A 22,764-nucleotide genomic window follows, 5' to 3' on the forward strand; every position below is an offset into this window, starting at 1 on the left:
TATATCAGCAGTCAGAGTTGGAGTTGGCACATTTTAGCTGACTCCGCCTCCATCTTCAGGTATCCAGTAATTACTTACAACCCCAAGACTCTGACTCCACAGAAGAGATGATTTTAGGGCTTTTAAGTGGCCATAGAAATAAATGAATGATCATACAGCTTTACTAGAAGGAGCTGTGAGGAGAGGGTCCTGTTTGAACTATTGAGAAGGTAATGCTTAAAGCGGACCCAAACCAAACATTTTTTTAAATTCAAAATATTTAGTTGCACCACTCTGACACATACAAAGATAAATAAACACTCCTTTAAGCCTATGAGCATTTCAGTGCATGCTTTTCACCCTTCTTTTTTTCATAACTATTGTTATACAGGTGGCAGCCATTACTTCTGAGCTTAGTATGAGGTTTTAGATAATGGGTGTGTTTGTCATCCTGTCTACCCTCCCTTACAGGGGCGTCGTCTATGTGAAAGCTCACACAAGCTGAGATCACCTCCCCTGTGACATCATCAGTAGCAGCCTGTGTTTTGTTTTTGTTTTTTTATCTCCTCCACCAGTCTGCCGGATTCCGTCCCGGCAATACATTTAAAATATTTTATATTTGTCATCATGCAGCTGAAAAAAGACTGCTATTTATTATTATAAATTAGAAAATAGATTTTATTTCTGAAATCTTGAATTTTTAATTTGGGTCCACTTTAACTGACAGTGATAGTTTTCTCTTGATATCAACCTGCAGTCAGTGTGTATCAGGGAATCTAAAGGCACGGGATCACCTCTGAAGTGAGCAGCTTTTGTTACCTTATTCCATGGGCAGGTTGAGGGCCCGTTCACACTGCAGTAAAAAAAAACGCTGCATTTTCCAGAATGCACAAAAGAAAAAACGCAAAATTGGACTGTAAACACAATCTATGTTATTAATAGGATGTGTTCACGCTGTCAATCAGAACACAAACACAGCTCAAACAGACTGTACCTTAAATGCAAAAACCTGACTTACTGCATTTTTCCACAACCGTATTGCAATTGTGTTGTAAATCAGATGCAATGGAAGCCTGGTCGCTGCATACACCAACTCATCTGCCCATGGATTAGGTTGACTGACACCCACCGCTCAGTCTGAAGCAGATCAGAGCCCAGCAAAAGCATGGGGCACCCCATTGGTTTGCAAAAAAGCAGTGGGAATCTTGCTTCAGCAGGGAACATTCTCATTGGTTCATGGTGGACCATTGAGAAACCTCCCTCTTGATATATATAGGCTTTCAGTTGACTTTTTACAATCTAACAGGGAGCCCCATGTTCCTGCCACGCTCAGAACGATTTTGGAATGAGCAGACGGGGCAGCAGGTGTAGCGGATGGGAGCGACGCAAACGGAGCAGATGCAAAACAGCAGGTATGTGAATGATGCGGCACGGATGCACTTTATACGCTGTTTCTGCATCACGCTGTTTCTGCATGTGAATCAGGACTTAGGCAGTATACGGCTTGTTTGTGTAGCAGGCATCATAGCATACACTTTATACAATGCAAGACAGCCTCTTCCCTGCTAGTTTTAAGTTTGAAACATGCATAACCGGGAGCTAATTATCGTAACATTACAGACATATTTATAGCTCATACTTAAAGGAGAATTTACAAATGCACATGCGCATCACCTCATCATGTGTAAGTTACTCCGTAAGTCTGTAAGCTGCCTGTATTTTCCCTTAAGCATGGCTTTGGAGCAGAAACAGGTTTTGTTGTGAATATTTCTGCATCCAGAGTGACTTTTTTTTGTGCTTGTGACTGAGTCGGTATTTAGACTTTATGGTGCCCTAGGCTAACGTGAATACATTTGCCCTAAATTGGGATTTGAGAATCCAGCAAGCTGCATTCTCTGCAATTTGTTTCATAAAATGTGTGCTTGGCAGAAAAAGCAAATGCTAAAATAGTACTTAAATAATCAGAATATTAAAACTATTCCTGTGCTGAATACATTTTCCGTGAAATACATTCTTTACAACAAACAGCAATCAGGTTGAGTTTTGACTACAGATTGTTAAATTGTTTAAAATAGAAGGGCATTCAGAAGGTTATTACAGCACTGCAGCCAGTGGCACAATCTAGTCAATGTTGTGGTTTCTCTTCAGAACATAAAAAGGACCCTCTCTGATTTAAATTGCACTGTCCATCTTTCCGCACATATCCAGGTTTCTCTCTAAGGCTCACTGCTGTTCACATCGTTCACCGAAGCTTATCTGCCACAAGGTTATAAATGTTTGAAATTAAGGGCTGGTCCCAATTCCCTCCCAAGCAACAGTTGCTAAGAGGGTTTCACACCCAGACTAGCTATTACTGAAGTAATAGATGCCAGTTTCCCTAAAGTGGAAGCATCTTGGCAGTCCTTAGGAAAATACACGAGCTTGGGGAGGATTAGAGGAAGAGCCAAGTGGCACAAAGCTTGCATGCACACTGGAATCTGCAGCAGTGCAGCTTCAAACATATACACTGTTATTTGTAAGTACAGTGAGTATATCTGTAAATGATGTTTGCACTTGATCTCACTGTGTGTTCATTGTGTCTCACACCAATAGAAAACACTACTTAAAGGACAACTGAAGTGAGAAGAATGTGGAGGCTGCCATATTTATTTCCTTTTAAACAATACAATACAATACAATAACATTTATATAGCGCTTTTCTCCCATAGGACTCAAAGCACTACCAGTTGCCTATTTGGCAGCAGTAGTGTCTGAATCACCCCAGGAACAAGCATGCAGTTAATCTTGTCAGTTCTGACAATCAGAAACACCTGATCTGCTGTATGCTTGTTCAGGGTCTATGGCTAAACGTATTAGAGGCAGAGGATCAGCAGAACAGCCAGTCAACTAGTATTGCTTAAAGAGTATCTAGATCATAAATTACAGTTTGCTTTAAAACTAATAAGTTGCCTAGATATATAAAATCACACATAATAAAGTGTGATTTTCTCACCCCCAGAGTCTGTATTCTACATATGGTCTTGAAATCCCCACCCCCAGTATGAAGTTGGGCTAGGATGATTTTTTTTTCTTTCCAAACCATAGTTGCAAAGGATACTGGGGGATGATGTCATAACTTCACCCCCCCCCCCCCCCTTCATGTCCATGTGATCTAATCCAGGCAGACATCTGAAATATGAATTATAGCAAACAGACATAAGACAGGCAGTTCTACTGTCTCTCCTCTCTGTGAAAAGAGATATAATTTGATCCAGGCAGGCAGAGAGCAGGGGAGGGAGGGGCAGGGGAGGAAACCAGGATGGAGGGGAGGACACATGCTGAGGGTGTATTTTAGCAAGGCTTCAGCATGAGAAAGAAGGAAGTGCTGCAACAGATATACAGTAAATGTTAGTGTGTTCTATCCACTATGATGTACCAGATGTAAACCTTATATGTTTATCTAACTATACACAGTGCATAAAATGGATATATGTATTGCCATTCAAACCTTTTTTTGGCTGGAGGTGATCTTTAAAAGGAAATAAATATGGCAGCCTCCATATCCCTCTTGCTTCAGTTGTCCTTTAAATACTTATTTCATTCATTGCAATGCACATCAAGTTCTGACTCAGGCACACTGGGTTTTTGAGGGTCCTTTTGTTATCATTCTCTCTCTCACAGCTACAATAAATCTACCATTACAATCATAGACGGGTCATTTCTTGGTCAGAGGGCAAACAAGCAATTCTTTGTAGATCCAAGTGCTGCTTTCCACTATGAAGTTGCCATCTTTCTGTTCATCACTTTGTACATGAGGTGAAGGCAAATATTAATGCTGATTTTTGGTAAAAGGTAAAGGTAGTGGTCACTGTTCAGGAAGCAGCTGATCACTACTGTCATAAATAGATGGCAGACAGACAGGAAAGTGTTATAATGTCTGCAGAAATACAATCATTTTTCTGACGATTGCCATTTTTATAAACATTGATTTAGGAGCATGTGAAGAACTCTCCTCAGCAGTGTTTGATAGTGGTGGGATTTGAGTGATTTTTAATAAAGGTCCTGAACCATCTTCTTGTGCAGCATTCCATCGGGCAGCTGTAATGTCTACTCCAGCTTCCACCTGTGCACCTACATTGCTAGTGCAACCTAGTGGCTTATGGTATGTAAATAAACCCTTCCCACAGAGTTGGGAGCATGTCTGGGGGGGGGCCTCTGGAGCCTATAAAGAGTATTTGGGATAAGGGGCATTTAGTATGTACTGGTATCTACATATTACCAGAACCTGTATTTGTCACATGGCCTGGATCTTAGCTGATTCCACTGACAGGCACTGGCACAGCAGTGAGTACATTAACAGCTGCTGGGCTGAAAGATTTCTGCAATATCACTATGAACTGCTTATGAAATTACAGGATAGGGATGATACAAGTACGTTAAATATCCATAATGTGGGCTGTTTTCTCAAGATGTTTATAATCTCAGATGCAGCCTGCTTATAAATTGCACTTCTCAGCAGCATTTGGAATGCATGTAATGATTTTTTTAATCAAATAGAAGTCAGAATTCTGTTTAAATTGAATGTTTTCTAACAACATTATTTATAGAGTAAATAAATAACATGTATTGCTCAACCGTAGCTGTGAACTTGATAACACTGATCTGCTTAGTACAAGATGTACAGTCATTATTAAAAATGTGATCCATATATAACAGTGCATCTAAAATCTGTTTTCTGGCTCCATCTTCTTAACAATGTTCGCTCCCGCTAAGTTCTGTGGAGTCATCATCTTCCCATCTCTCCCAGATACACTGACCAGGTCGCTGTCACTGCTCAGACTCGTTCAGACATTTTCACAGCACAGATCTGTGTGTGGATCGCCACATTGGGTTGCTCACTTGCTGTTTTCTACACCTCACTGCAGCAGCATCTCACTGGATATTCTTTATGCAATGGTTCATTCATTTTTCGTAGTGAATCTACTCACCTTTCCTATACAGTATCATACCTTTTTAGAACCTAGCAAGCAACAATGCAATAAGTTAGTATTGTTATTATTATGAGCATATATTATTATTCTATGAGTATGTACTTGCGTATAAGCCAATCCGCGTATAAGCCGGGGTGCCCACTTTCCCAGCAGAAACCAGGAAAGAATGATTAACTCGCGTATAAGCCCGCTACCTAGTATAGCTCTCTCCACAGTAGCCTGATATACCCCTCATTAGACACAGCAATTGCCACACAGGAAGAATCACCAATCATTGAACAGCTGACAATGCTGCTTGCACACTCTGCTCCACAAGCCAGAGGACACAGGTAGTCTTGAGCAGCACACTCTGCACACAATGTTGCAGGGGATGGAGGGCATGGACACAGCAGGGCGCAAGCCGGTAAGAGCAGGATCACTAGTGCACAATCCTTAAGCTCCTCTGCCAGTAACAAAACCTGCTCCACCATCCGTTCTGCTCCACTGACCCGCATATAAGCCGAGGGGGTGACTTTTCAGCAATTTTTTTGTGCTGAAAAATTAGGCTTATATGGGAGTATATACAGTATATAGCGATGACATCTTCCACATATCTTTACATACTATGTATAGTCTTGTCACTAACTGGCCCTCAGAGGAGCTCACAATCTAATCCCTACCATAGTTATATGTGTATTGTAGTCTAGGGACAATTTAGGGGGAAGCTAATTAACTTTTCTGTAGTGTGAGAGGAAACCAAAGTCCCTAGTGGAAACCCACACAAACACGGGGAGAACATACAAGCTCCTTGTGGATGTTGCCCTGTGTGGGAAAAGGGAACCCAGCGGGACAAGGCAAAAGTGCTATTCGCTGCGCCACTGTGCTGCTTTGAACAGGACAAGTTTTAAAATACGCAATCAGGAACAACAAGATATTACTTTTTTAACCCTATTTCATTTGATTCCTTTTTTACTTTCTAGGAATATAGATAAGGTGACGACATCTAAAAAAAAACTTAATGAAAAAGGATCAGAACCGTAGTATACCTTACACATCCTGATGGAATATGGATGGTTGGTTTAAGTTATTTAAATTGACAGACCCATTATGTTTGTGTGTATTGAAGGGGGCAATCCAACTGTTAGGTGGAAGAGAGGGGATTAGGTTTTGTTAGACTTTGACATTCAGAGCTGCAATCTCCGGTTACAACCCATGTACAGGCAAGCTGCACGCTTGTTCGTAGTCTATGGCTAAAAGTATCATAGACACAGGATCAAGACGACTGCCAGGCAACTGGTATTGTTTAAAAGGAAATAAATATGGCTGCCGCCATATCCCTCTCACCTTGGGTTTGCCTTAAGATAAATACATGTGCTGATGTCACAAGTGATAATAAGGATTTGCCTGGTGTCTTTCTTTTTTTTTTTGTGGTCTGTAGATTTTTGCATTCATGTTTTACAACCCCGATTTGTGTATGTGGGCACAGGAATGATGTCCTCTGTATTTGGTTTCCTCGGTGTATGTGAAGATCGCTATGGGCTCTTTTTGGTTTTTGGTTCTTTGTTGGTTCTTTTAAAGAGAATCTGTACTCTAAAATTCTTACAATAAAAAGCATACCATTCTATTCATTATGTTCTCCTGGGCCCCTCTGTGCTGTTTCTGCCACTCCCTGCTGCAATCCTGGCTTGTAATTGCCAGTTTTAGGCAGTGTTTACAAACAAAAGACATGGCATGTGATAGGCTGAGAGGAGCTCCGTCTGTGACTCATACAGAGCCTGCAGGGGGCGTGGAGAGGGTAGCTTCTATCCTATCACAAGCAGAGCTACACATTACAGCCTGAGTGCCTGAGCCTGACAAAGCCATCAGAGGAAAGAAGATTAGATTATATAACAGAGATAATACAGCCACTGTGCAACTAGGAAAGGCTGCAGTAAGACAGCCTACATTAGAACAGGTATAGAAACTTATAGGATAGAAGAAATAAGGCTGAAAATTTTGTTAGAGTATCTTTACAATCTATGCCCTGCTTCCATCTACCATTGTCATAGCAGTGTTTTGCTTTTAAAACAAAATATTGCAGGTTGGCATAGGCAACCAGCACAAATACTTTCCACACATAAAACCATAGGATGCAGCTGTATCTTACTATCCTAAAAAAAAATCACCAGAAATCCGCTCACACTTCCCTGGGACAGTGCTGGAACCGGGACAGGCCAATCCAACGAGACAAGAGCAAAGAAAGGGTGTCCGCACAATGTCCCTTGCATCAGGTTCCTTTATTATGGACGTATCCACACCAAAACACACATCATGTTTCGAAACATGTCAGCTACATGATGTGTGTTTTGGTGTGGATACGTCCATAATAAAGGAACCTGATGCAAGGGACATTGTGCGGACACCCTTTCTTTGCTCTTATCCTAAAAAAAAGCTATCTTAGGATAATTACAAACCAGTGCCCACTAATTCTGTAACCAAGATCCCATGACTAGACGTGACACCAATAACTTAGGCGATGGGGGCATCGCCTAATCTAATTAAACTTTAGACCCCCCCAGGCGGAAAAGAACTCGCTTGGGCGATATAATCGCCCAGCGAGTTCTTACCACGGAATTCAATTATCCTTATCATGTCCCTGGGAAGCGATGCTTCCCGGCAGACATGAGCGTTAGCTTAGACCTGCAAAAAGCAGGTCTAAACTAGCTAACACACGTCGTCGCCGCAGCATCTGGGGGTCTCCTTTAATAAGGAGACCCCCCAGAGCTCCCCGTCGGGTCGCCGCACAGTTTAGAAGCCCCCGCGCAGCTCTGCAAAGGTTCCCCGCCATACGTACCGCCGCCGATCACCCGCCGCCTCTCGTGGCAAAATCCGTCGTGTAATTACAGTGTATCTAACACTGTAATTACTGTGCGCATAGAAGGAGCCAGGGCAAAGCATCTTTGAATCTGCAGCCGGGCTCCCCATTGGTCCGCTGTCTGAGCCATTTTATTGGTTCAGACAGCGGACCAATGGGGAGCCCGGCTGCAGATTCAAAGATGCTTTGCCCGGGCTCCTTCTATGTGCACAGTAATTACAGTGTTAGGTACACTGTAATTACACGACGGATTTTGCCGCGAGAGGCGGCGGGTGATCGGCGGCGGTAAGTATGACGGGGAACCTTTGCAGAGCTGCGCAGGGACTTCTAAACTGTGCGGCGACCCGACGGGGAGCTCTGGGGGTCTCCTTATTAAAGGAGACCCCCAGATGCAGTGGCGGAAGATGGCGGCGGATGTTAGGCGGGCGAGTGCGCATGTGTGGGGAGTGAGGCCGTGGTGCTGATGGACAGCACCACAGCGTAAACCTCACTCCACATCGCTCGGTAAAAGGGAGCATCGCTCAGGCTTTCGCCTGAGTAATGCTCCCTAACGATCGGCCATCGCGCGAAGGATATGGGCAATAGGAATTGCCGGTAATCCTCGTGCGATGGCAAGGTGATAAGTAGCTCGCATCTGCAAGCTACTTATCAGCTTGAATAGGATATGGCCCTTAGTCTACAATGATATGAAAAAAGAGCAAAAAAAAATAACATTGAGCATGGAACATTATGTATCATTTTTTTTAGAGGTTGGCTCAGGACTGGTACTTTCATAGAGGTAACCTGCACAATTGCCCAGTGACTCAAGTTGCTTAGGGCCCTAAAGTCAATGATTGTAGAGGTCACAATAACCTTATGGTCAGTGCAGGGCTAAAGTGTCACACTTTTATTTCAGGGCCTTGGGTCAGTTTAACTTCTCAGGATCTGGACTCTGTAAAACACACATCAGTATGATGGTTTCTCCTGACTTGCATTTTTCTACATGATGTCTAGAGTAACACTTTAACTTGATGAATATTTGGGGTTTTGCTACTATTGCGTTAGTCATCCGATTCTTGTATGTGAGCATCTTAGCTGAAGAACTGTTTGAAATAAGAAATTGTCTCTGTCCTTGCAGCATAGGTCTTCCTAAATAGCTTTCTGGTGCAGGCTTACTCTAACCATCTGTTACAAATGCATTGTTTTTTACAGGTCTTTACTGTGTCACTGCATTCATTGAGAAGAAACAAGGTTCTACTTTTTTGCGTTGACCTGCACTTCTCGCACTTAAATTAAGAAATCTCTCTAGCTGCCTTTGTTGTCAAGGTCACCTCTCAGCCCACACTCGCTGGCCTCGCTTTTTCTCTTTCCTTTGCAGTACAGATGCTTAATCCCAAGAGCTTACAGTTCATTTATATAATATGAATTTGTTTACAGGTTTAACACTTCTGATTCCAGGAGAAATGGCAACTGTTGCCTTCATATTATCTAGTGCTGCAAGGCAGTGGCTTTTATTCTCTTCGTTGGGTTTATTTCATTAAGGCACAACTCATTCCTTTCCCTGGAGGATATATTATGGTACAGCACATATTTCTTCATGTTTTCATATTACCTTCATATCTCCTGCTACACATATTAAATAATAAAGAATTAATTTTATTTTACTAGAACGATATTGATTTCTAGGATGAAATTAGTGAATCTGCTTTCTAAACTCCTTCAGTTAAGGTGATGTGCATCTCCTGGATATGACCAGGCAAGAAGCAATAAGTGTAGAGGTGGTACCAATCATAGGTCCATCTGCAATTCCCTTTTTCTCCCAAGTTTTCTCCTAAGTGATATTTTCACACCTTGTCATAAAATGCCTTTTGAACCACTAGCAAGCAAGAAAATACTTAATAGTTTTGATAGCACATTTTCATTAACTTTGGGGTACTTATAAACCCTGAACATTTTATTTTAAAGAGAAGATGAAAATTATCACCTAGGAGATAACCCAGGAGTAAAAAGTTAATTCCATATGCGCCATGGGCCCATATGCAATTCATTTTTTTTCCTGAGTTTTCTCCTAGGAGATAATTTTTCAACTTCTTTTTAACCACTTAAGGACCGCAGTGTTAAACCCCCCTAAAGACCAGGCCATTTTTCACTAAATAGGCCACTGCAGCTTTAAAGGGACTCCGAGCAGTAAATACAATCAAAATCTGAACTCACCTGGGGCTTTCTCCAGCCCACCGTAGGTCGGGAGGTCCCTCAGCGTCCTTCTGGCTCTTCTTCCAGGCCCTGCTCAGAAATGGCTCCTGGCGGCACTGGGCCCGAGTGTCGGGCTCCTTTTTCCGCAAAGATGATGTCAGTCGTCACCACACCAGCTGCCTCGCGTCATGACGGCGGCTGGCGTGACAGTGCGGCGCATGCGTGATTAAACCGCTGGGAGCCATTTCTGAGCAGGGCCTGGAAGAAGAGCCAGAAGGACGCCGAGGGACCCCCCAACCTACGGTGGGCTGGAGAAAGCCCCAGGTAAGTTCAGATTTTGATTGTATTTACTGCTCGGAGGCCTCACTGCAGGGCCGCACAACTCAGCACAAGTGATTCCGATCGCTCCCCCAGTGGTTTTTATTTTATTTTATTTTTTTACAAATATCTTTCTCCTTATTTGAAATTAAAATGTTTATTTTTTATTATTTTCCCTACCCTCCCTCCCCCCGCCGGCCAATCACCGTGATCAGCTGTCATAGGCTTCAGCCTATGATAGCTGATCACTCCTGTCTCACACTATTATTAGATGGCGGTTTTGCCATCTAACAGTCTCCTAGCGGCGATCGCCGCTGGGAGACTAATGGCGGACCTCCGCTCCGTCATTCATGCGGAGATGCGCGTGCATTGGCGCGAACAATCTCCTGCACAACACGCCCCCAGGACTGCACGCCGATCGGCATTATGCGGTCCTGGGGCTGCAGGAGGTTAAAATAACTCTGCAGCACTCTGCAATTGAAAAAATATCAAAAAGCAGGTGAAAAAGTACTATCAAAATTATGTTTAATAGTTTCTCGCTAGCTGTTGGCTGAAAAGGCATTTTGTGACAAGTTGTAAAAATATCACCTAGGAGAAAACTCAGGAGAGTAAGTGAACTGCATATGGGCCTTTGGCCCACATGCAATTACTTTTTTCACCTAGGAGATAATTTTTAATCTTTCATTTAAAATACTTTTTCAGCACTTTGCAATTGAAAAGTGCCTGAAGAAAAAAACTGCTATCAAAAAGGGGGATCGGTTGAAAAGGGCGCCCGAGCTGCCTGTATGAAAAGGGCGCCGCCATAGACATCAATGTTATTTCTGGAAATATGGGCTACAAGGTGTAGAAAAGGGCGCCCGAGTTTTGATATAGGCTACAAGTGGGCTCCCCTTTGTAGCCCATATTTTTTCGGCTACAAGGTTTTCGGCTACAAGCAGGCTCCCCTTTGTAGCCCATATTTTTTTCGGCTACAGTAAGGTGCCCCTCTGTAGCCCATATTATTGACTTTTTTTTGTAGCCGAAGTTTTTATATGGGCTACAAGCACTGTAAGCCGAATTATTTCATTCCCCCACTATCCATGGTGGCCTGGAGGGGGAATAGTAATTAACACATCCTGGAGTTTTTTTCTAGCCGAAGTTTGTATATGGGCTACAAGTGCTGGAAGCCGAATTATTTCATTCCCCCACTATCCATGGCGGCCTGGAGGGGGAATAGTAATTAACACATCCCGGAGGTTTTTTTTAGCCGAAGTTTTTATATGGGCTACACCAGGCGCCTTGTTTTTTTTGTAGCCGAAGTTTTTATATGGGCTACACCAAGCGTCTTTTTTGTAGCCGAAGTTTATATGGGCTACACCAGGCGCCTTTTTTGTAGCCGAAGTTGGTATATATATGGGCTCCACCAGGCGCCCTTTTTTACCGGCGCCCTTTTCATGTAGACCCCAAAAAGGGGCTATCAAAATTATTTTTAGTGTTGTTGGTGGTTTAAACTGTTCATGGCTGAGGCCTCAAACCTGCTACAGCCCGTCACTGGGTGACTGGGGTTCAAATTCACAAAAGGGGGCAGAGCCACAAACAGCTAATCAGATTGGTTTCATTTCAATAGGAAATTGCAAATTATTGATGCCAATGACACCAAATCTCACAAACTTGGTCACTGAGTGACTGTGTGTCAAGGTTAAAAAAGTGGGCGTGTACAGAGGGAGATGCTGCTTGCTTGGCAGTTGGAAACAGCCATTATTTCCCACAATGCAACAAGGGTCACAGACAGCAAACTGTGGGAGGGGTTTCACTACAGTATCAGCCACGCAGATATTCCTGATGATCTATTTGAGAAAAGGTAAATATTCCTGTGGGGAAGGGGGTATTGGCTACTGATTGGGATGACGTTCAATCTTGGGTTAAAGTTTCTCTGTAACGCCTTACTAACTGCTTCTCCTAACAACACCAACTGCAAGCTAGCGCCTAACTTTAAAGGGAACCTGTACTGAGTAAAATTATTGAAAATAAACACATGACGTAGCTGAAAATGAATATTACATACTAACCTCACCGTCAGTTCCTCTCAGAAGCTCACCATTTTATTCTTACAGTGAGTCCTTCCATTTCTGTCAAGATTTTGTGAGAACTGAAATATACCAGTTGCTGTCAGTTATATTTCAGCTGCTGTCAGTAACAACTGAATGTGCAAGGTAATGTCCATGTTTCCCTATGGCTCAAGTGGGCGATATTACAGTTTAACAGTGTGCTGACCGGGAAGCTGTTATGGGGTAATGGCCATTTTCAAAATGGAGGACAGAGAATTCCATTGATATTAGTGGACAAACAGGACGCATGAGAGGAGAAAGAGATTGATGAGTACACTACACAGGAAATAGGTATGACGTGTTTATGTTTATTTTGACTTTTAATTTTCAATTCAGGTTCTCTTTAAAGGAGAACTCCAGCCATAAGTGTTTGGCAGCAAGGTGAGTTTACGTATGCACATCATACATACCTATCATACATACGTATTCCGCATACATTTCTGTATCTAATTGCTTGAAATGACAGTATCCTAGCAATTATGTGTGCACCCACAGCACTTGGCCCAAAAGCAGACCAATTGCTATGGGCAGGGGATTCATGAAAGAGCTCTGAGAGCATACCAGAAAATGAAACAGCTTAAGAGGTGCTTGCCAGTAATTTTCAAACAAGCCACCATGAAATGAATACATACGGGCAGCTTTTTATAGAGGGTATTTTATTCTAAATGTTGTGGAGAGCATAGAGGTGCTTTTATGAGTTTTTTTCTTCAGAAACCTGCTTGATCTGTTCACCAGTCCTGTCCATAGACCTTGTACATCCTGCACTCTACTGACAGTGTCTTCAGCGTCCTTCTATCCAGTTTGTATTTAGTCATGTCGGTTTTGCTAGTGCATTCTGTCACTGTCATGCTTCATCTTGCTTTCTTATCCTTGTCTTGCCATGATTTTCCTCATGCTGTCAGATTCAGGATTCAGCTAGTATTGTTAAATGGAGGCTTTTACAGGAGCCTTAAAGGCTAGGCCACTCAGAGTAATTGGCTGCTGTTTGTATACAGCAGTAATGGTTGTAAGGCTAGTGTCCTAACCCGTACTTCTGTCTTGTTGTGCATTGTTCTAACTGTAGCTCCCATCTCCCCTTCCTGACTGCAATCATTTTACATTTTTATCAATGTAGTTTGATCGCAATGACTGCTGATGTCTTGTCTGCTTATAGGATAGCTGGTTGGGGCATTAGTGTTGCATCAGAGAGAATTGCACTGCTTCCGTATAAGCAGACCTGGGCTCATACATAGTAAGCGCACTTGTAAAATTGGTGCCTGGTAAAATGGTGCTGGAGATAGGTGCTAGTCGATTATCAGTAAAATTACCTATATTCTACTGCTTAATTCTGTTAGTAAAATATTGGTAATCTTTACCAATATTTTCCTATGCCCTAACTTTACTCTCACAGAACCCTCTTGATGCCTAACACTAACCAATCACCCCGATGGTGCCTAATACTAAGGACCTTCCCAGGTGATGCCTGATACTGAGGACTTCCCCAGGCGGATCCTAATACTAAGGACACCCCAGGCAGTGCCTTACAGTAAGGACCCCCCAGGTGGTGCCAAACCCTAAAGACCCCTCCTCCCCCACCTAACACTATCTGCTGAAATGTTAAAAGCTGCAGTAATATTTATAGCCGTAATCTGCATTGCAGGTAGCCCCCGTGCCTGCTATTTTATTGGGCACCTCAGGTACACAAACTACCATTTATAGCTGCTAATCGCGGCATAGGCCATGCCCTTTTTACCTGCCTCGCATAGTACTGTGTAATATCATGAATTAGAATGCAGTGGCTTGCCAGGCCTTTTCAAAGCAAATCTAATTCTTCCAGAGTATAAGACACTTTATAAACTATTCACCAATCCTCAGGAAGCTTATTACAATTAGAAGCTTCTCTCTGATGCTAAAATAAAAGCAGCTCTTTTCTGAGCCTCTGACAAAAGATTTGCCTTTCTATTCTTTATCTAATTGGAGGCTTCTTGCCACCTGCTTCTTCTTCACGGCTACATTCCCGAGCTGCTGTCTTCCCTTTCCTTCCCTGTCAGTCGCTAGTTATCTCCTTCTCTCTCTGGTTCTGTCCCCTTCACATGTCAGTCTCTGTATTCCCCGCTTTATGAGTATGATGGCTGCCCAGGCTTTGTTTTTCCACCACAGTGGGATGGATGGAATGCATCCTATCTTTCCGTCAACAGCTGTATGAAATTCTTGCACATGTTTTCTAAATGTGACACACAAATATATATATATATATATATATATATATATATATATATATATATATATATATATATATATATATATATATATATAGTACCAGCTTTCTGTGAGGTAAAAGGAAACCTCTGCAACTTGTACACGACCATAAAAATCACTAAGTGGGCAATGTCTAGAATAATTTATATCTGTCACTAAATTGGCTGTACAGAAACTGTATGATGTTAAATTATATAAGGAGAACTACAGGAGAACTGTGTAGGAACAGAAGTTCCGGGTAGTTAAGAAGTTGAAGTAATATTAACATTTTAAATGTTACTGATGGACGTAAAGTTGAATTTTAGCCGAAAAATGTGTTTATTTACTCCTGGATGCAGTGAGGAAAGGTTGGAACCTAATTTTGGCTTTTATTTCTGTCTGCTTTAATATTGGGGAGACTTACATTAACCCTAAACACAGCATAAAAGCAGAGAAAAACAAACAACAACAACAAAATAGCGCCTTGCATATGCCTACATACAAACGTACGTACCAGTAGAATATCTGTATGATAATTTTATCAATATTCTTCTATTACTGTTTATAACCTTACTCTGACAGTAACCTTCCGCTATATACACCTAACACTACATGCCTAACCTCTCCTACCTGTATATGAAATCTGTGCACCTTCTGCTGCTATTTAGAAGCACCGCCATTATCTCTGCTGTGTTTGGCATTTCGGCACATTGCACCAGAACTCCATGTGGTGTAACTTGTTTTCCGCTGATAGATGGAGTTCCGCTATATTAGTGCTGACACCAAATTGTCCACTATTTGCATTGCGGACTATGATGGTGCCCAGGTTTTTAGGGACACTAACTATCAGTGTTGCCAACTCATCCCTTTAATTACTGACACATCTTAGTTATACAGGTTCTGGGGCTATTTACACATATTCAGTGCCTTAACTGCATCTACCTAGCGACGAAACCTGTATAATTCATATGTGTCAGTAATTAAAGGGATGAGTTGGCAACACTGCTAACTCTAAGTGCAAATTTCCTACTTTGCTTTTATATACCCAATGCTAAATTACTAAATCATTTTTCAAGATAGAAGACTGAATACACAGAAACACAGATTATCATTAGTTAAGGTTTTGTGCAGTCATTAAGAGCTAATTGGAATACACAGACACTTCTATTTTACACTAAATCTTTTACTAACAAAGAGCATTAACTGAGAAAACAGAAATGACTAGGTACGGCAAACTAAAATTCTAGCCCAACTGGACGAACATTCTCGTCCAGTTTGGCTGCGCGCACTTCCGCGGGCCGCGCGTGCTCCCGCCCAGCGATCAATGAATGGGATTATAGATCCCATTGATTGATCGAAGCCCCCCGCGGAAAAACCGACAGCCTCTAATCAGAGGCTGCTGTTTTTTTGAGTTACAAAAAGTTCCCCGTCTTCATTCTACTTCCTGGAAGCGTACGATCACGCTTCCAGGACTTTTTTACTATGGGCATTTTGTGGCCAAATAGTAAAACTACACACACATCCATTTTTTTTTATAAATAAATACATTTTTTTACATTTCAACTTAGCTGTTTACCTCCCACACCAAAAATTACCCACATACAATTTTTAATAAAAAAATAAAATAAAATTACAATTAAAAAATAAATAAATAAGGGTCTGAACTTTTTAAATATGCATGTCAAAGGAGTATATTAATATAAATGTTTAAATTATGGGCTTGTAAATAGTGATGGACGCAAATTGAAAAAATGCACCTTTATTTCCAAATAAAATTTCGGCGCCATACATTGTGATAGCGACATAATTTAAATGGTGTAATTAGCAGGACAAATGGGCAAATAAAATACATGGGTTTTAATTACGGTAGCATGTATTAATTTTAAACTATAATGGCCAAAAACTGAGAAATAATGATTTTTTTCGATTTCTTTCTTAATATTCCTGTTAAAATGGATTTAGAATAAAATAATTGTTAGCAAAATGTATCACCCAAAGAAAGCCTAATTGGTGGCGGAAAAAACAAGATATGGACCAATTCATTGTGATGAGTAGTGATAAAGTTATCGGCGAATGAATGGGAGGTGAAAGTTGCTCAGATGCAAAAAAGAAACAACCCTTCGGGCTTAAGTGGTTAAGATGCAATTATTGGCTCAAATTTATTTAAAGAATGCCTAAAGTACACTTGAAGAAAAAAAAAATTACATGCTTATCTCAGCAGTTGGAAGCCTTTGAGTAGTCCTCAGAAAGCTCACCTTTCCAATCACTCTTCATCTTCTGGCTACACTCCAGGATGAGTCGCACATGTGACGAAATGCGTAGGGCGGAGCTACAACGCACGCTGCTCGATTGACATTTCCTGGAGTGTGGTTCATGCGGAGGATGGTGTGGGAGCCCGGAACCATAAGAGATACTGCTATATGCTTATGAACAAGTGATTTACACTGTACGTGGATTTTAAGCAGGCAGGTTTTTCTCAGTAAACTTACAATTTTACGCCATGAGGAGACTCTTCATGTTTTAGGCTGTGTTTTTTGGAGGCAACGGCTGCCAAATTTTCAATAGCTTAACCACTTTTTCCACCACTACAGTATATCTACATCCTCTGTAACTTCATCTAAGCCACGAGGACGTAAATATATGTCTTGTAGCTGAAGCAGTACTGTGCTTGATTGGGTATTGCTCCTGTGCAAAACCTTCAGCACTCTGCACTGCAGCACTAATTGGTGAAAGCGAATATATGTTCCTTGAGCCAATAAGATTGATTTTTACCATTAAAAATACTTTTTCATAGTGAAAAATACACACTGTAGCATTATTTCAGAATCAAATTTCCTCACCAGGAAATTAAAAACACCTCACCTTCTACTAGCTACTGACTGAACTATGCACGTGCATGCTTTGCATAATATTGCATATAATTTGGTTTGTGTTGCTCATCCCCTGGTATATATTATTTTCCCCTTTGAGCGTGCATAACCACACCCACCTCTAGCACAGTTAAGCATATAAATGAGCGGAGCTCATAGTTCAGTCAGTAGCTAGTAGAAGTTGAGGTGTTTTTAATTTCCTTTTTTCCCATTTAGTTGACCAATTGGCTTTTGGCATGGTTCCCACTAGAACGCTGATAAAAAACTAGCCTTTTTTCCTGGTTAGAGTAGGACTCACCAGATTGGGGACACTTTGGTGCAGCTGGTGAGCTTAAACACGTTAAAGCGTAACCAAGAGCCCAAGTCACTGCTTTCCTGTTGTGTGCTGCAGCCCCTCTGCGTTTATATGATTCTTATGGAGACGGGATCTCCAGTGCTGCGTGCATGCTTTGCATAGTATTGCATATAATTTGGTTTGTGCTGCTCATCCCCTGGTGTATATGTATATGTATATATAAATATATATATATATATATATATATATATATACATATATATATATATATACATATATTTTAATTTACTTTTAATTTAATTTTTTATATATAAGTACATTTCTTTTATAACATTTCCTTTTTTTTCCATTTTATTGGCATACAAAGCTTTGTGCCAGTAATTACATCTTTGATCTCTTTAGCCAAATTGTGTTTTTATCTCCATTTCAGCCCCGCCAAATGTCACCATTCTGCTAGCTTAATAAACATATTTTCCTTACCACAGCTGGGGTGTTGAGCTTGGGGGAAAATGAAGCAGTCAGCCAGCAGGGGAAATATAACTCAGGCTCCCATATAAATGCTCTTCATGAGGTGATTGGTTGGTTGCCATCCTCCCTTCAGCACTGTGTTGCACCTGGGTAGCGCATTAATAGATGACTGAAGAACATCCATGGAATGCTGACTAGAGCTGGGAGGTGCATCTGACCAAGAAAAAGGGATTCTCTGTTTCTTTCACTTACAAATAGACATCTAAATGTTTGCTATAGGCAACATCTCCTCATGCATTTTTATCAGTGATCTCCTGGCAGAGTGTGAGGTACAAAGCCACAGGTTTTACCTTGGGCCCCCACAGCAGGATTATACATTAGTGGCTGCCACCACTGCGCTGCCTCCTCCTCCAGAACCTGCTTCTAAAAAGACAGCCACAGTGAGAAATGTCTGGGCATGGGGAGGGAAAACGTTCCTCAATGACTGCAGAGTTACAGAATACACAGTTGTAATCATTCATTAACACTATTCTACAAATGAAGAGTAGATTGCAGAGACTGCAAGTGTCTTGTTGTGCTTCCAGTCTCTCTTCCTACCCCACTGTTCTCTGTTTTGTATCTGTAGCATTAGGACAGGTGATGAGTGACATGTTTCTAATTTTAGGTGATTGATTCTTGAGACATGCTGGGATCAGTTCCATGATTCTCCCCGGTAAAAGCGTGCACAGGTCTACCTGAGTGTGTACGTGCATTTACAGCAGATAATTCTGTGTTTCTCCCTCTGGATTGTCCTCTTCTTCTCCCACGTCTTCTCTTCCTCTGTGACAAGCGCTCCCCTCCTCTTATATCTCTTCTGCTCCACTTATAAATATAATCCATCTTCCCTCCTATCTCTTTAGCTTTCTGTCCTAATCCTATTTTCCGTTTGGACTCCCCACACACTGAGGGAGCAGAATTCCTTTCTGTCTGGGAAAAAAAGCCCAGGCTGAGTAGGGTGACTGCGTGGTAATGTGAATCTTATAAATCAATTAATTGGCGGATTTCTGTGTAGCAAGCGACTTATCCACGTACTTGCCTGCCTACGTCCAGCACTCAGGTGTTCATCTGGATAACGTATTGGACTCAAAGCCTGAAATTAGACAACAAGGTGATCTTTACTCTCTGTGCTCCGAACTCTTTGTGTGGCACCATCAGCCCCCGTAATAAATATAACACAGGATTTGCATTATTTAGCATTTTTCTTCTGCATCAGAGAACTGTGTAGGGAAAATGATAGAATTTGTTATCCTGACTTCTGGGCAGATTGCATCATGGGAAACAGGAGAGCAGAAAACATGTCAGCTCTTAACGCTCATGAATAATGCCATGAAAATGCTTATTTTATGACTTCTTCAAACGTATCCTTTACCATCTCTGCGTGTAAAAAGATTATGCATACTGCACAAAACAGATAACCGTAAAGTAGAAAATTCTTCCAGGTAGGAGTATTATTTACGTGTAAGTAACATTTATTTTTTTTACAGTCACGCAACTCACTTGGCTCTTGGCCTGAGAGAAATTTCCGCGGCAATCGGTGATTTTCTTTCAATCATTCCCTCGAATGATACGTCAATCACAGCTCTGCTCTGTCACTATACATCCCACAATTTCTTGCCACAAGGCTGACTCTGTCGAAGAATTTCCATGACCCCTGAATGCCATTTTCTGGTCCAGTGAAAAGACAATGCATTATAGAATGTATGCTCTGATAGAGGAGTGGGATCGTCTATATTATGTAATGCATTTCTAAATAAAGCCTTGGCATATCCAGCTGCAATGTACAGCTGGGTTAAAATGCGGGGTCATAGGTCTGTCAACACAAATGCCTCTGAGGCTCCTGCTCTTGGGAGCTCACAGTAAAGGAAAGTTGAGTCACAGCCGAACATGATCATGTTTTCCCAACAGACCTAGATGTTATACATGCTGATGGGTTTAAAATATATACATAAAGCTTTCTCAGAATTCATTAGAGCAGAACGACAGACAGTCAGAATAATACACAGCTGAATTACATGTATGTGAATTGTCTTGCTTGCCATTCTTGTGACCCAGATACCTCTTGCAGACAGAACAGGCAGTCGAGCAGCCACACTTTTTCCACTCATTAAAGCAGCGTAGCTTCGTCACTGTCCTTGCCCCATACTTTTGTTTGGATGATGACAAGCATCAGCATACCTGGTAGCAACTCTTTGCTCTCTCATCGCAGTGTGGGACTCAGAACAGGTTGCTATGCAGTTAGTAACTGGCTCAAGAGGCTGGCCCCTCCCCCGGCCTCAACGTTTACATGTGCTGGTCATTACACTTACAGATTTAATTGTACTGTCTGCGTTAAAATAGCAATTTATAATTGTACAAATATGGATGAAGTGGTGTCCATCTCACAGTATTTCTGTATAGGTATACGAATGATCTCTTTAATAGCTGACTCCTGTCTTTTAGTTTGTTTCTGATACTCCAGCAGCATTCGGAGCAATCTACACATGCCTAAGGCCTCGTTCACATCTGCTGCGCTGAAAAACGTGTTAAAGCGCATGGTAAAAAACGCATGCGCTTGTGCGCGCTTTAGTCCGCGTTTCTGTGCGTTGCGCTGCGCTTCTTTAAAGCACGTTTTGCTTACTGTAGCAGCAGCAGTTGTCAATAAAACTTTGTTTTTGTATGTAAATGTACTTTTTTCTCCAATTAGGGGTAAAAAACGCATGCGCTTCTATGCGCTTGTACGCGCTTCTATGCGCTAAAAAAGCGGACCCATTCACTTGCATTGCTGTGCGCTTTCCAGCTCAACGCACAGAAATGCCTGCAACACTACGTTTCTGTAACGCTGCTCAGTGCAGCGCATAGATGTGAACCAGCTACATTTAGTTACATGGAAAAATCAATACCTTGCTGAACGCACAGGGCAGTGCGCTGTGGAAAGCGCACAGAAACGGCCCTGATGTGAACGAGGCCTAAACAGAGTAGCCTTGGCATTACTGACCTGTCACTGGAAGAGAAACATTGAAACGCTTCACAGCTAGGGATAGCAACGGCCATAGCAGACATAATGGCTGCTGTGGGAACCTCTCTGTCTCTGTCCAGAGCCTGGCCTCTTTTCTCTAAACTCGAAGGTGTGTTGCTTGCTGGGGGTGGAAAACTGTTTTATTGATTAGGTTTGAAATGATCTCTTGTGAGGAAACTCAGGAAGCATAGTAGTTGCCTATCCTTGGGGTAACCATTATCTCTGTGTGGTTTATAAGCCAGTTGGCACTCTCTTATTACACTTGATTGGATTTTGAAGTTGCCAACATTCTTCAAGGTTTTGGACATTTCTTTGATGTATTGTTTGTGGTCTTGACTAGAGCTGATCAGTTTCTCTTACCTAAAGGAGAAAACATGAAGCATATGCGAGTCTCTGATTAACTAGCAAGATCTGCATACCGTTGTTGTGATTCACAATTTGGGAGTAAGCCCAAGCTAATACAGAAAAGCATAGTTTACTGGTTGCGGTTGGGACCTGAACTTCAATGGTGCAAGGCAGTATTCCTACTTTAGAAGTGATAGGTGATTTTTTTTTTTCTGTACAGTCCAAAGAGACTAGACTTCAAGTGTTACCCAGCCAGCTGTTCATAGACTTGTGGCTTGTGTCTTACTGTCAAACAGACAAGCAGATTTTAATCAGGCTGATTAAGTGTTACAAAGACAGCATTTCAGGGTCACATTGCCTTTTTTTTAAGATTAACTCATCACTGCAACTGACAGCTTAGTGCTGAAATGCTTTTTTGTGATTTATGTCTGACCAAAACCAAAGTCAGTATTTATACATGCGGGATGCACAGTTTCTTTGTTGAAGCTAAAGCTGGCCTCCGGGCTCCATGACAAATAAAGGCACATACTGTACATGGTCTCTTAGTTGTTTTTGTTTATGCTTAAAGGTAGGGAGGAGTCAGCCCTAAATTATCTCCAGGAGAACAGTTATTATAAATTGGACAAGCTTATGAAGCCTTTGTGATCACTTTCCCCAGTAATTAACCATTCAGAGCCCGTTTCCACTAGCACTGAAATCGGTCCGAATCAGCAGACTTTCCCCACAGGCAAATCTTGCGGGGAAACTCTACCATAGGGAATAATAGTATAGCGATTCGGCCAATATTGCTGTCAGTTTTGGTGCGAGTGGCAATGAATCTTATAGCCGTGCATGGCACAGCCTCCATGATTCGGCTGCGTACTCGCAGAAGAGGAAGTGCCGCCGCATGTCCTACAAGACTAGTGGAAACCCACTAGTGGCTAGTGGAAACCCAGCCTCAACCGAAGCTCCCTGCGCCATGTCTGTGTGACTGTTGCCTAGTCTTAAAGCACTTAGCTTGAGTAAGGGCTGATATACATGGAACTTTGATTTAAATTCACTTCTGTAGGTCAACCTGCACTTGAAGTGAAGACAAAAGTCTGTTTACTCTATGCAATATTGATCAAATGAATACAAACTGCACATCAAAGGTCTGAGATTACATTGTGAGCTCTTTTGAGGGATAGTGATAGTGAC

The 22,764-nt window shown here is 41.8% G+C and overlaps 1 protein-coding gene across 17 annotated transcripts in view; it reads left to right on the forward strand.

Moving 5' to 3' along the window:
- Positions 1 to 22,764, forward strand: part of SYT7 (synaptotagmin 7) — a 945,664-nt gene that overhangs the window by 399,192 nt on the left and 523,708 nt on the right. The window contains exon 1 of one of the 17 annotated variants that reach the window (XM_068261186.1): positions 12,056 to 12,112. The exons of the other annotated variants lie outside the window; for them this stretch is intronic. The gene's annotated coding sequence lies outside the window, so the exon portion shown is untranslated. Of the gene's footprint in view, positions 1 to 12,055; positions 12,113 to 22,764 lie in introns of those variants that run through there. 17 annotated transcript variants of the gene reach the window in all.

Source organism: Hyperolius riggenbachi, chromosome 11, assembly GCF_040937935.1.
Source record: "Hyperolius riggenbachi isolate aHypRig1 chromosome 11, aHypRig1.pri, whole genome shotgun sequence".
Lineage (NCBI taxonomy): Eukaryota > Metazoa > Chordata > Amphibia > Anura > Hyperoliidae > Hyperolius > Hyperolius riggenbachi.